The sequence below is a fragment of the Alligator mississippiensis genome, chromosome 5, assembly GCF_030867095.1.
Source record: "Alligator mississippiensis isolate rAllMis1 chromosome 5, rAllMis1, whole genome shotgun sequence".
In the NCBI taxonomy this organism is placed as follows: Eukaryota; Metazoa; Chordata; order Crocodylia; family Alligatoridae; genus Alligator; species Alligator mississippiensis.
Genome location: NC_081828.1, coordinates 53,047,374 through 53,063,037, shown reverse-complemented (window position 1 = coordinate 53,063,037; position 15,664 = coordinate 53,047,374). Strand labels below are relative to the sequence as shown.

The 15,664-nt window shown below is 48.5% G+C and overlaps 1 long non-coding RNA gene across 1 annotated transcript; it reads right to left on the bottom strand.

Annotated features, from left to right (window-relative positions):
• Positions 1 to 7,614: 7,614 nt before the first annotated feature.
• Positions 7,615 to 11,121, bottom strand: LOC132250625 (uncharacterized). The gene is made up of 3 exons (XR_009462217.1): positions 11,066 to 11,121; positions 8,069 to 8,172; positions 7,615 to 7,712 (listed from the first exon to the last, which is right to left on the bottom strand). It is a non-coding gene; the product is annotated as an uncharacterized LOC132250625 (long non-coding RNA).
• Positions 11,122 to 15,664: the final 4,543 nt, after the last annotated feature.

Here is a 15,664-nt window from a genome sequence, read left to right as displayed (position 1 = left end):
CTGCTATCAAATCCCCCCTCAATCTTCTCCTCTGCAGACTAAATAAGCCCAATTCCCTCAGTCTCTCCTCATAAATTCTGGGCCCCAATCCCCTAACCATTTTCACTGCTCTCTGCTGGACTCGCCAACTTGTCCACATCCTTTCTATAGTGGGGGGCCCAAAACTAGACATAGTACTCAAGATGTGGCCTCACCAGTGCTGAATAATTACTTCCCTCGATCCGCTGGCAATGCTTCTACTAATGCAGCCCAGTATGCTGTTAGCCATCTTGGCAACAAGGGCACACTTTTGACTCATATCCAGTTTCTTGTCTATTGTAACTTCCAGGTCCTTTTCTGCAGAACTTCTGCTTAGGTAGTTGGGGACCAAAAACAGTCAATTGATGTGTATGACTACCCAACTCAGCACGAGGAGGAGGGCTGGAAAGTGGGATATTGCCATTGTTTCATAAAATACAGGTTGTAAATAGGAGAGGATGTAAAGCACAGTGAGGAAAAGGACAAGCTTAGACAAAAGAAGGCTTCTTTTTACCTTCCATCCATGGTTTCCTCCTTGTCTTACACAGCCATGTGGTCCCAAGAGGACCCACAGGTGAGAAGGGGCAAATGCTGCTCAGCTACTCATTAGAGTCATGTGGACTACAAATAAACTGAAGGCACAGCTGACACTTTCATGACAGATTCCCAAATCATTTTCCTTTTGGTTATTCACTGTAAAGCTCTGTAGGGTTGCTTATGAAACAGCGTTCTGTATGTTCTTTTTTAAAATTCTGTGCACTAGATTCTCAGCTGCTATAAACTGGCACATTTACACTGAACTCAATGGAGCTACACCGATTTATAAAAACTCTTATTTCCTACTTATTTCTGTGGGGCTGTTCCAAGTGGGTTGAATCCCACATAGATCCCTTATGCACCACCCTCTACTTGGTGCTAGGTCTGTTCTTCATATCTGTACAACCATCTCTAGTGATCTGCCTCTGAGAAGCGAGGCAGTGCATGCTCCTGGATATGTATGCAAAATCCTTTTCATATTAAAGTCTTTCCATTGCCACGCCCTGGGGAAGTCATGCAGAGTTCTGGCAGAAGCCAGCTATTTCAGGTTTCAGTGTAACAGTTTATTCAACCATTACACCAACCACCCATAGGAGGACACCAGAGTCACTGTCTGACTCAGAGAACCTGTAACCAAGTGTGCACATTCCCTCTGTCCACTCCAACCCACAGGGATTACTTCCATTTCATTGACACTCTACCGACTTCACAGGTACCTTCCCTGAATGTCACTCCAATCCTATTCCCCTGCCTGATCTGCTGCTTTGTTTTCTGCTTCCTGTCATATCTACTACCTTTCCCTTCCCTGATCTGCCACATGCCACACATGGAGGCTGCTTGTGCCAGTGTGGCACTTGTGCAGCAGGTTAGCCACTCCACTCTTAGACTGTTTTCACGATTCTTTCCAGCCTTTTTCCTGTTGGATATATATACAGCCCACAAGATGGTGCTGCTCAACAGTCCCCTGGGAAAAGCTTGTAATAGCTGGTTACAGTGCCTTCTACAGGGTCATTCATTCCCTTTCCCCAGCTAATGGTGATGGATCCACTACCTTCACATACCCCAGTTTGAAGAGTTCAGGTTAATTGGGTATAGAAAATAGCCTCTAGCTTAAAAATGATCTCTATGCACGCACAGTTGTCAGTCTATTTAGTCAGTAGAGTCTTTTTCTTCATAAAACGAAGCATAAAGTGTTCCTTTACTGGACTGGACTGTCATTTCTTGTTGGAATACTTGTTTGAACCCAAATCCATATGTTATAGGACAGGGGACAACTAAGTATGTGCAGTGTAGTCTGGTGGGTGTGACATTGATCTAAAAACAAAGAAACACGAGGACTCCAGCCTTTACCACTACACTTCACTGTGTCCCAGGACAAGTCCCTTCCCTCCCAGCAGTGGACAGACATTGCAGTGGAAACACATTGAATGCCTTTGAAGTACTTCAAAAGGATGAGCACACCTTCCAAAGTGCTCCAGAAACAACTGAAACATTCCAAAAGAATACCTGTCAGAATGAGGGACTACTTAGAAACACTTCACTTCTTGTTATGTACACATGCTCTATGGAGTAGGACAGGACCCATGGGTCCTCCAGCATCCCACAGTGCTCCACCCCACCTCCCTAAACCCAAGGGGAGGGGGAGGGAGAGGCTGCCAGGGAACACTGCCCTGCTACTCTGTCTTTGCTCTCTCCTGGACTGTCTCCTCCCAACCTAAGCCAGGAATTTAAAGACCCTGTACCCTCCTCCCCTCCACCTGTTAGAGACAGGACATCCCTGAGCTCCTCCCTGCCACTAGAGCCAGGAGACCCCTGTGCATCTCTCTGCATCTATTTTTCCAATTCTGGAGGGGAGGAGGAGGAGGGAGTGCAGGTCTCTAGTCTCCTAGTTCTAGCTCTCCTGCAAGAGCAGAGGCAGAGCAGCAGGAAAGCACTCCCTGACATCAGTGCCATTCCCCTCACTCTGTGGGGAGAGCTGAGCTGCAGGTTGTCGCAGCCCCTGGTTGCACCTCCTAGCTGGAGAACATGCTACTGCACACAGCTACAATGATTTTGAAGCATTCCAATGAGGGGCTTGTAACAGGGGGCTGTACATCTGTGTGGAGGCGGAATGCTATATTTTATAAGTTTTTCCAAACCTGGTACACTTGGAAGCATTTCAAGTGTGACATCTGTCCACACTCCATGCCTATCTGCTTCCCTTCCCACCCTTTGTCTACATGATGAGTTCTTTGGAGCAGCAGCTGACTTCCAAGAAGTGTTCATGTGGTACCTAGCCCTGATCTCAGGCACTAGCATAATTACAAATAAGAACTCATTATTCTAAGACTGTGGAATCCGTGAGAGCCAAGGAAAGCTTCCCAGGGCACAGCATTTTATATTATTCTACAGTAGAGCACTTATTTCCAGTATAAGACATTCAGATGCCACCACTGGTACAGAAGTCTGAAAGAATCAATGTATGCTGAAGTAATTTCTGATTTAGAGATCGATTTACCTTTGTTTCAGACCTCCCTAGTGGCCTTGCTGCCTCTCAAGCAGGCTCAGGTGTAAAAAAAATCTCATTAGCAAATGAAGGATGAGAATTTCAGAGGTGCTTAGCACTGATGTAAGCTCAGCTTCTCTTAAAGTCAATAGGAAGATTCTCATCAGTAGGAGACTCTCACTGACATTAATGGAGGCAGAAAATTTATACCTCTGAGAATCCTACCCTCCACTGCACAGGAAGGGATTTCATGGATCTGTTGGCAGGTCTGCACTGCATCCCTGGCAGATGCAGCAAGAAGCACTTCTGTGTACACCCTGCCCACCCACTTACAGTCCCATGCATTGAACCTCAAAGTGTGGTTATGAAGCCAGTCTGAGGACCTCTCTCACAGTCACTCCCAAGCATGTTAGAGGGAGAAGTCTAGAGAGTGATTGTTAGGGGATACCCAAAGAATGGCTTCACCACCCTATATCTGGGTTTGGCACGTGTGAGTGGGTCAACCATGCACAGGGTATCCCTTTGTGGATACACCAGCAAAGACCCAATTTCATAGCCATCAGCCTTGTTCTGTTATGCCTTCCTTGCGTGGCTGCACTGCTGAGAGGGCAATGTGCTCATTGCAGTCCATGAGCATTGCCAGTATTGTTGTGCTCTATGCATAGCTTACCTGTCAATAAAAAAAGTCACTGACAGCACATAGACTTTATTTCTAAACTGATCAAATGGCTTGTTTATTCAAATCCAGAATCCTGATTGTGCTTCAGTGGACATGCACACCTACCTCTGTTCCACCAAACAGCAGCTTGAGCCTAGCAGGATGAGGGGGCGGGGGGAGGATGGAAATCAGAGGAGGCCTTACATTTTTCCCAGTCCTGGATTTGAGCTAAAGTCTTTTAGAATCAATGGAAAGACTACTAGCATGTAAAATGAAGGTATGTGAAAGTGGTTTGGTGGTCTTTGTGAGAAAAGCCTGGCAGCTGAAATGCATACGTATCCTCACCAACCTGTTGTGGCTTATCTGGAAAATGCTAACAAGTAGTAAGGCCATTACAAATTGGCCTACTAGGCCTCCTATGTCCCAGTGAAGCCAACATGAGCCATGCATGTGTATCGATAAGTACAAAAGCAGATAGTTAGGGATGCAGAGTCCTACAACTTGTTAATAAGTCAGTCCTGCCCAAGTCCCTTGTGTAGGTCTCCCAGTGGAGGCAGTGGGAGTTGCCTGTGTAGATCAATAGCAGACATTGATCCCAAGAGGCCTGATTAAGGACTAAAATCAGCCTGCTGGTTGCCATAAAACTGCTGCCCCAAGGAAATGAACAAGTTACCCACTGAGCCCTCTAGCTGCCTGCCTACATCTGTGTTTCACTCTCTCCCAAAGCTGAAGGAAGGTACCTTGCACATCACCTTGAGTACCAGAAGGAAACCAGCTCTGAACAAGACCAACACAGAATTCAGTATCTCACCTTCTTCCAAGGAAAGGGAGGACATAGTCTAGTCCACCCTGTTCATTCACTACCAAGTTGTCTGTATATTACTTCATTTGACGGCCTGATTTGGGAAGGGCATAACCTTCGCATTTGTGCAGATCATGCTGGATGGGGGAAGGAGGTGGCAGCTGAGTGCTTATGGTATATTGCTGTGGCTCCAGAGGTGGGAATCAAAGGCCTGCTTCAGACTTGTGGTAAAGGCTGACCAGCTCAAAATGGTTCATTCAAGCTTGGGATTGAAAGGTCCCCAGAAGAGATGCTAGCTACATGACCTCCTTGTGTGCTGTTGCCTACAGAAACTGGTGTCTCTTAGCTGTGCTATGGGGATCTCTAACCATGACCACTGATATGGTGCACTTCGGAATTTATTGACAGGTTAACAGATCTCTGGGGAGCAGGCAATATCACCATCCCTGCAGTACAAAAGAATGATTGGAGGCCAGAAAGTTAGTAAAACTATGTACCATTGCTGGGGCATAGAGAAGGAGCCCCCACATACTGCTTGGATTGCAGGGTTGATTGAGCATGCAGCCATCACCACCAGCTGCTTCCTCAATCCCTTCAGAGCCCACATTCTTGTAGGGTATTTTTATATTGTGCTGCATGTGCCTGGAAAATAAGGCAATGAAGGCTCCAAGAGCAAACTGGATGAACTGAACATGGCAGAGCTTAGAACAAGCGAGTTGTTCCCTAGCAGTGTAGATGATAGCACTGGAGATAAGAACCATGAAAGGGGAAGAGGCTGGCTGGAAAAAGCTATCCAATTCTGGGTGAGGAAAATCAGGGCTAACTAATCATTCCTCTGTCCACCCTACCACAGCACACAGTGTATGTTGCACTTTGTTCAATCTCTCTTGTCACAGCACCTGGGAGGGGGGAGGGGGAAAACTCTGGAGGCTGTGTTCTGTCATAGGTGTTAGAGTCCTGCAGCCCAGTGACAAGGTATTACTTTGCACAGTTGAAGATGGCACAGGGAAGGGAATAAAAATATTGGAAAGGAGTCCATGTCCAATCCAGCCCAATGAGGTGGGGAGAGGCAGGGGAGATGTTCTAGGGTTAGGGACTCATATACACACTGGGCTCATCTACACATGCAATTAGCAGGACAAAGTAAACTCTGGCACAGTTTGTGCTCCCAGGTGCACTGTTTGAATGTGAACATGCTGTGGTCCCAGGCTAATAAGGCAGATTAGCCCCAGCTGGCAGAGGGCCGGGGGTCAGCCTGCCATCCCGGGCCTACTCCAACCCAGCTCAATGTGCTGCAGAGAGGTTGGCTGGGGCACATAGGTGCTCCATGAAGAACTAGCTGGCGGGCAGCTCCTGCACTGAAGCACCCTTATGCCCCAGCCACCCCCCATCAGCATCTACACATGCATTGCTGCACGCTAAAATAACACTGCTTCAGGATAGTACAGTACTTTGCTTACAAGTACTAACCTATAGTGGCATTTATTAGCTTACTACAGCCAATTAGGGCCATACATGTAGACACTAAGACTTTACTGCAGAACTTAATTAGGCAACTGGGCAGTAAATGTCTTGTGTAGATGTGCCCACTGAGGAGGACAAGGACTGCCTTGCTGCACATATCCATACACTTATTTTTCTGCACATACATGTCAGATAAAGGTATTGAAAATGAACTGATGTCTCCAGGAAGGAAAGAAATCATTACACGGTGTGTGAAGGTCTGGAAAATTGCATGCTCCTTGCTTCCTTCTTTTTCACCCATTCCTTTTCCTCCTCCCTCCAGCATGTCCCCTCTCACCAATGGTATGATTAGCAACTTTTTAGAGCTCATGTTTCATAGACAAGAGAGAGCAAGATCCCTACCTCAATAGGCAATACCACCCATCTTTGGTCCAGGACTCCCTTAGCATCCCTAAATAGAACATGGGCTGGTTCCCAGATAGAAATCATGATTATTCTGGCCTCTTGTGTGTATGAAGAGCCTGATACAAAGCCCACCACAGTCAATAGTGAAACTCCCATTCTCTTCAATGGCCTTTGGATCAGGGCCTGCAGCCAGTCAGACAATTTTGCTAAGAAAGCTAGGATCAGCCTCCTTTGCTGCACACATTTGTTGGACTGGAAGAAAGGAAAAATTAATGTTTGTGAAGTACAATGTATGGCAGACATTGCAATGCCATGTGCCAGAGGGTCTCAGGCTTTGTCATACAGAGACCTCACATTCAGTCACTCAAATCTCGTCCCCTTCAGACACATTCCAGATTCCTTTGCATGGTTACCATGGAGCCTCAGTGAAGGGACAGCAGAAATAGTGAGTAGTTCGTGTGGTTCTCCTGGCATAAGCGAAGAGCCAGCTGAAACCATCAGACAAATATGGAGATAGCAGCTTCCAGCTCCCTCCCCCATCCCCAGACAGGAGCTAGCAAATGCTTTGGAGGTTACAGCTCATAGGCTGGGACCAATTACTACAGCCCAGGTTTCTGACTGGTAATTTCCAACATAATGCACACAAAAACTATTCAGCTTCATCTTTTTGGAGGCCCTTATACTCAGAGTAAACACCCCGAGGCTGACTGCACTGACAACTCTCAGCTTTAGCATTAAATAGGTGCAGGGTCACCAGGAACAGTTCACAAGACACTGGAAAACAAAGCAACAAAGAAACAGAAAGAAACTGGCACTAGATTCTGGCACTAGGCTGGGATTGAAGAGATACCTGGTCTGTCACCAACCCCCTGTGTAATCTTTGGAGCTGGAAAAGGTCACTTAATCCTTCTTAGCCTGTCTTCCTCATTGTGAGCGCTTTGGCCCAGAGTAGTTTCTTATTACTGATTTTTCCAGTGCTCAGCACACACTGGGCATCATTTTGGGCTTTGAGATGCTCACTTGAAATACATAAGAAAAGACTGAAAAATATATAGACATTGAGTTTATGGGAAAACACAGAGACAGATTCACAACACCCCAAAAAAAAGGCAATTTATATTCAAGCAACTTTTATGACAGGCTTTTGTCAGGAACTGGAGGGTACAAAACTCCCCCTTGAACAGAATGTCTCCTGCTTTCCCTTATGTCAGCTCAAGTAAAATCAACACTTGTTCCACACGAGTATGCAAAACTTACCAGCACTCCAGGGGGTCCCTCTAGCCTTGGGTATCTAGACTGCCCACTGATTCCCTCGTGCGACAGGAAAACCATTTGGTCTTGTACTGTGGTGTTAACAAAACTCTCTATATTATGCATGATCAGAAGACAGCATTGTACTGAAAGCCCCCTTTGAGCAGGGGACATGCAACGTGAACTTCCTCTCAGCAGTGCCCTGTTTTCTATGGCATTGTGCTAAATGCTCTAGTACCCATTAGCTGGGACATCTACAGGACAAACTCCCCCAAAGTCCACCCACCCCCAGCATTGCCTTCTTCTTATGTAGAACTATGGCAGTATGCAGACACAATCCTTTTTTAAAAGCAGCATTGTTTCTAGCAGTTGGAAGGGCCTACAAACACGTGCTTTCCTGCTTGCTCAATTTCTTTGGCCATTTTGAATAGAGCTCAGCTTTCCTTACCTTTAATTTTAGGAGTCCAGTCTTTTCAATTATCCTCTCTCAGTCTTCCATTGATGGCACCCAAGTGACATTAGCAGTTGCAGGGTAAGATTAAATGTGTTGAGCTTTAAAATAAAAGAGAATACTATTTTTCCCCCCCTAGGCCTTGAGTATTCCTGCATTTGCCACCATAAGGCAACCGCCCCCCCTTTCCCTTTCAACCATCCCTAAGCCTATCAACACCAACCACTAAAATACTGCCCTGAAGCACAGCCCACCGTTACCAATGAACAGGGCTTCCAGTTAGACAGAAACTAGCATGAAAACTTACTCCCTGCATTGTTTGAGAGGCAACAACACCACAGTTCCCTGTACCAGAGGGGATGATTAAGAATTAGTAGTAGGGGAAGTTTAACTTACTGGGCCAAAACGCATTAGGGCTGAAAGTCAAAGCAGGGAGCCTCCTGACCCATTTCCCCGAGCCAGGTGGGATTAGTACCACATCCCATGCTTGTTCAGGACAGCATTGTCCTCCAAAAACACAGAAACAATCCCATGACAAGACAGATAACAGCAGCCTTACATGCTTTATGCCTCACTACAGCTGCTTCTCGTCAACCTACCCTCTCTCATCCCATTATAGGAACTGCCCGACTCATTCCCACCATGGTCTGGTAATCAAACTGAGCTGGCTGACCCAGGTACCTTGACCCTTCAAGGGTAGAACATCCCATCAAAGGGTAAGGTTTCACTGGATCAGATTTTGGTGGGTGTTACTGTTAGCCCTCGGTTTGAAGTAACAGGTGATTTCTTTGTGTTTACTCATATGTGAGAAAGGTGGCCAAAGACCCCACCACAGCTCTGCTCTCCCTCTGTGCATAGACTATGCAGGTAATCCATACGGGAGACAAGGAGGGTGTAGGAAGCCTTGTCTCTCCCTTTTGTGGGTGTGAAAAGCAGCTCCTGATGGAGCCCATTGTTAAGAAGAGCATGGTTCCCCCCCACACACTTTTCTTTCAGATTTCAGCATGGAAGAAACAAACAACAGGACGTAACTCAGCAGATTCCTTCCAGACTGAAATTTGAGCAATTCTTATTAATGGCAACAGCCTCGGAGCCAATTCAATGCAGGTTTGTTTGCACTGAAAAAAATACTACACTGCTTCACATTTTTACTTCTATGCAGTTTTCCATGTGTGGGGTAAATTGCACCCATTACATTCAACTCTTGCGACCTTAGCTTACTTGCTAGAGCAGAAGGGTAGGTACCTGCTGGGAATCTGATTGGATCCTCCCACATTTTCTTTGCAAGCAGTCAATATAGACTCACCAACCTTAGGCTACAACCTTCCCCTGCTCTCCCCAGTGCCAATTGCCCATCTCCCCAACTGTAAGAGTAGAAAAAAAAAAAAACAGAAGGGAGAGCAATTGTCTAAGGTGGTGGTTCTCAACTTTTTTCCTACCAGGACTCATTTGCAGAGATCCATGGCCTGTCCCGATGCACAGCCCCACACCCCTGGTGGTACCTGACCCCCAGTCCCCTGCTCCATGCTGGTGTCCCTCACTCCTGACCCACAGCCCCTTGCCCACCCCACCTCCCAGCCTGCTGGAGGGACCTACAGCTGCCCGTGTCCCACTTGGGCCAGAGCATGGTGGCTGCAGTGGCTCCAGCTCATGCAGGTGGCAGTGGAGCAAGTCCAGCCCTGGAACAGGTTGGAGGGAGGAGGAGGCCTGTGACAACCCTTCTGCCCTGGGCTGAGGCTGCTGTATTGCACTGAGCAGCCTGGTCATGCCCCTGCAAAGCATCAGGATCTGGTCATGGACACCCCCCTCCCCCTTGCAAGAATATTGCAATGCCCCCAAGCAATGTCTCCTGGTCACTACGCCCCTGCAAGCACTGGCCCTGGTGCAGCTAGCCTGGCCACACAGCTCCCCCCGCTGGAAGAGGCAGGTGCCTTCCTGCCACCCCTCTGCCTTGCCAAAGCTCGCAACCCTTTGACAATTCTTGCGACCCACTTTTGGGTCATGAGCCATGGGTCTAAGAGGTAACAACATGGAAATGGGGAGAGGAAGAACTCAACAGGAGTATTAAGAAATATTTCTCGTACATATAGCTACTGGGGGCATTGCAATATTCTCACAAAGGAAAAGCCTCCTCACTCAGTTCAGTCCAGTCTTTTGCCACTGTGGCAAAGTTTATGGGAAAACACACAGACAGATTCACAACACCCAAAAAAGCAATTTATATTCAAGCAACTATTATGGCAGGCTAGCCCCCAACCTGCCTCTGTTCATACCACCCGCCTGCCTCACCCGCCACGCCTTGTTGGAATAATAATATGCTGTTGAATAAAGTGGGAGGCTGCCCATTACTGCACCGCCATATTTGGGGGTGTGCGCAGCTCCTACCTCCCCTACACCACAACCCAAGCCTCGCAGATGGCATCCAGATGTTACCAACATCACCGGCCTCACACTGGGCCCCAGAATCCTCCTATCGGGACCCCTCCATGATCCCTCCATTCAGGCAGCCTACCCCACCCTCATTCAGGGCTGCCTTACTTCCTGAAACTCTTTCCCTTCTCGGACGTGGTCCTCTCCCAGAACCTTTGGCTACACAGGCCCTGGCCTCACCTCCAAGGCCAGTTGGGAACCCCAGGCCCTCCACGCTCTGGGTGTCCCTTGCTGTGGGCCCCAGGCCCCTTTGACCGTTCTGGTCCAGGCCCCAGCCCAGGCCAGTTGAAGGTATTCTCAGTCAGGCCTCCGAGCCTCTAGCCGCACTCTCACTCCTGGGGTCTGCCTTCTGGCCCCTACTCCGGGTTACCCACCCGGTTGAGGGAGCTGGGGTTAAGGCACCCCGACTCGCCTTTCACCAGGATGGTAACTGGCCTAGTATTTCCTGGGGGCTCCCGCACCACTGAGAGCCCCACCAGGCCACCCACTTCCAACAGGGTGCAATTTTAGGTCATGCCCAGGACAAAAAGCCTCCTAAACCTTCCCCTACAGCTCCTCCCTTACCTCCAGGTGATACCAGCAGCTTTGCAGCCAGGCAATGTTGATGCCTGGCCTTCCAGCAGCAAAATACCCTGTTTATATGGGCAGCCCTGAATCCAAAGTGGCTGCCCTCATCAGGCACCTGCTGGCTTCAGGCCCTTAAAGCAGCAGGCACAAATAGTGCCTTGCCACACACCTCCCCCCTTGAGATATTCCCACATGGCATCCTTATCCCACGTAGTAGCCTGGCCCCCCCTCACTGGGCCGCCACACTCCCACTGGGTTTCTGATCACTGCCCCCACACTGGGGTTCTTGCATTCTGCTACTACGGGGGGGGGGGGGGGGGGTTTCTACTGTGCACGGCCATCAGGCCAATGTGTTCCCAGCCAGTGCACCATATGTGGCAAAGTGGGTATCTCCACCAGCCGCAGCTAGCCCCCCACCTGCCTCTGGGCATGCCACCCACCTGTCTCGCCTGACCTGCCTTGTTGGATTAATAATATGCTGTTAAATAAGGCAGGAGGCTGCCCATTACTGCACCCCCATGTTTGGGGGTGTCCACAGCTCCATACCTCCCCTACACCCAAGCCCCACAGATAGCATCCAAATGTTACCTTGCCCACAGCCTACAGCCAGAGCTTGCTTAGGCCACGCCATCAGACCTCAGTCACACACATTCATACTGCCCACCTCTCACTTAGTCCACCCTCTCTCACAGGGTCTTTCTCGTGTCGATAACTTATGCCACCTTACTCCCTCTTGGAGCAGGCACCCTTTTGGTCATAGTCTTAGCTAGTCCATTCCTTGGGTGGCAGACATACCATCTGTTGGGCCTCTCTCGCGACCCTCACTGGGGTAGCGGCCAGCCAATTACCCTACCAGGTCTAAGCATACTCAGGCCCCTTTCAGGGTAACATTCAGTGTCTGTATGTGTACTGGGCCTTCAGCCCCCTGGTTCTTCTCCCCACCTACTCAGGGCTCCACACCACACCCTTGTACTCAGGGTCTCAGGGCTTCCCTCCTCAGGTGGCCGTAGCCATGCCTGGCCCCCTCTACCTCCATTGTCACATTGTCACCTGACCCACCCAAAGGTGGTAGCTGGGGTTAAGGCACCCCAACCTGCCTTTCACCGGGGTGGTAACTGGCCTGGCATTTCCTGGGGCCCCCCGCACCACTGAGAGCCCCACCAGGCCACCCACTCCTGGCAGAGTGCAGTTTTAAGTCATGCCCAGGTCCAGGAGCCTCCTAAACCATCCCCTACAGTTCATCCCTTACCTCCAGGTGATACCAGCAGCCTTACAGTCAGGCAACATTGATGCCTGGCCACTCCACAGTAAAATGCCCTATTTATATGGGCAGCCCTGAATCCAAAATTGCTGCCCTCATCAGGCACCTGACAGCTGCTGTCTTCTGGCCTTTAAAGTGGCAGGCACCAACAGTGCCCTGCCACAGCCACAACCAGGAAGCTGACTGTTGGGATGCCTGGGTTTCAGTTCTCAAGCCTCCTGGTAATTCTGAGCATGTCTACACCTGGTATCCCTTTGAGGCCCCTCTTGAGACCTCAATCTCTTGTATTCTTGAGAGTGGCTCTTGGGAATGTCCCTGGCCTGTGTTCACTGACACATTCACTGTTTGGAGTGTACAAGGAGGAACAAGTGGGCAGGCCCTGCTTGGGGGCTGTCCCAGCTAGGCCATGCTGCCACTGCAGTGTAGACAATCCCTCTCTTCCCTTGTGCCTCAGTTTTCCCACCTGTGAAATGGAGACACTCATGTACACCCTGCACAGGCATTGTGAAACCTAGCTGATGTTTGTGAATCCTCATATGTGAGGTGCCAGCAAGATGAAAATTATCAATGAAATCATGCTAGGCCAAAGCTCTGGAGAATATACTGGCGGAAACAGACCTATGCTGGTTGAAGGCTAGAGCAGGTGATATCTTCCACAGTGAACATCTGCAATTCCTTACCCTGTGTCTACTGCAAGCTCAGTCACATCTTTAGGTGGCTTAGAGCAGCTCAAGATATATGCAGATCAAGGGCTGGATCTCTGTCCATCTTTCCTGCCCTGCACTAATGTGAAGTGACTGTCCTGAATAACAACAGGTTTGCAACAGGTGTGGGGAGGGCACAGAAGAGTTGGGCAATGATAAAAGAGCCCCTCCACTGAGTTTGCCTTATTCAGAGATACATGTTATGCCAAATACTGTCAGAGCTTATTTAGCATTATTTCAAACACTGCAATAGTGCGAGTCTCACTGTGAGGCAGGAGTATATTTGCCTCATTCAAAGGTGTTTATACACAGGGTGCAATATAATGGTCTCCAGAAATAGCCAATTCCGGCAGGAACTGTAGTTGCCTTTTGCAAAGCCTCTTGTCCCTTGCTCAGTTTAAAGGTCCCTTATGAGCAGAAATCAAAACCTTTTGAATGCTAATTATTTTGAAGGGGTCTCTCTCATCTAGTGTTATGTGAGGTTAGCTGAGAGAGAAACAGGTACGTACAGAAAGACAGGCAGCCATTGTGGAGGGAAGTGGCAGTTTAAATTTTCAAATACAGGTTCAGGTAACAAACAAGCACAGATCAGAGACTATCTACATTATGGGGCTGTCACCATTGTAGTTTTGCTGATAGAGGAAGGGCTATAGGGCCTTCTCATGGAGATATGGCATATTGCAGCTGAAAGGGTGTTTCTGCTATTTAAAGATGAACCTTGAGGGGGACCTGTTTCCAGCTATTCGGGGCTGTTTCAGGTTATTGGACTCAGGTGGCCTGTCCAACTTAAGAGAAGTCCATAACCATCACCATGAATCCCTTTGCAGCCATTTGCCAACCGCAGGGTTGTTTTAATCATTACAAGATTGACCAACTGTAGAGAAAAGTAGTGCAGCAGGAGCGGGAAACTTGGACATGAAACAACAGGAGAGAGAAACACAACACAGCAGGGGATAGTTGAACTTGGATGTGAAACCTGATGCCAAGAAAGGCAGGTGGGGTGCTTCATAATTTGTGGTCCATCAAGCTAGTCAGCACAACTCCTAGCTTGGTTTCTATTGGAAATTATCCCTCTGTGGGCCTTAAGAGTAGGGCAATGGTCTATGCAGACTATGAATCCCTTAAATGGCCAATGTGCTGATCCCATTCAATGAGCTGAGGCTCAGGTACAGGGGCACACTACATGGATGCCATAAGAAGGAAGCATACCCCCTCAAACGACTATAGTGCTTGATGCCATAAATGAACTGGATGGCACCACCCTTGGCTCAGGGATCCATCATATCCATTTCAGATTGAAGGCCTTAAGGAATGACAATGGAGACCTAGGAGCTTTGACCATCATTGCTCCAAATGACCATCAATGCTTATCACCCTATGAGAGCTGTCAGAACAACCTCCAGTCCAGGGGGAGCTTGACAGACTGTCCCTGTGAGCCAATCCCAACTCTGATTAGGGTTTGCTAACACTATACCACATAGCTAATGGTTGTTACTCGCCCAGAGGGAAGAGGGTACCTACAAGTGGCACCCTTATTTTGAATGCAAGAAACTTCACTGTTTGCCATGAGCATATGCCACACCTATACCAGGTAGTAGCAGTTATGGCTGGCAACCGAGCCTGGTGGAAAAAAAACAGGCGTGCACTATGGATACTCCCTGATAGCAAGACACTGGGAGAGGTGAGGAACTTCTCCCCAGCCGATTGCCCTGTGCACCAGGTTTGGAAACCACCACTTGCATCGGCCTGCAGCAGGAACTGTGGGCAGGTGCTGGGCTTAATCCTGCTGAGACCTGTAAGCAAACCATCACCTCTTCAGGAGCCACCTGATGTAACATTTGAAGTGCTTCAAATGAGCCTACACTTTCAAGTGCTTCAAAAAATTGGAGTACTTCAGCTACAGACAGATGTACAGTCCCCTGCCACAAGGGACTGCTGCATCATGTGGCTCTGCAGGGGGGGATGGGGACATAGAGTGGAGCTAGCTGTCCATGAGAACTCTCCTGTGTGCTTCATCTCTGCTCTCTCATCTCCTAGTTCTGGGGTTTGGCTCTGGCAGGGAAGTGTTCCAGGACAGCACAGGTGGAGCACACAGGAGAGCACTCACTGACAGTTTATCCTTCTTTCCCCTTCCCCATCCCGTAAGGGAAGTGGGAGAGGAGAGCTTTGTGGGATGTTGAAGGACCCAAGGAAGTCCATGTCATGCTCTATAGAGCTCACAGACATAACAGGAAGCATTTCCAGATGAAGTGTTTCCAACAAGTTACAGAATGATTTTGGAAGTGCTTCCTCCATTTTAGAGCACTACAAAGGGCATGTACATCTGCTCACTTGTCCTTTGAAGTGCATCAACAGTGTTTAAAGATGTTTAATGTTATGTCTGTCCAGACCCTAATGCTCACCATCTCCCCAAACAACTCAGTCTAAGTAGATGAATGTCCTCTTCTCTTAACATAGCTTCATCCCTGCCTCACCCCCACCACCAGGGGTATGATTTTTTTCATAACCCTAGTCAAAAAGGCTATGCTGGCAGAGCTTTTTAAAAGAGAATAAGGCCGAATACAGTGCCAGTATCATGGCACAGTGACAACCAAAAACAGGAAGCACACACATAACACACTTCTGTGTTCC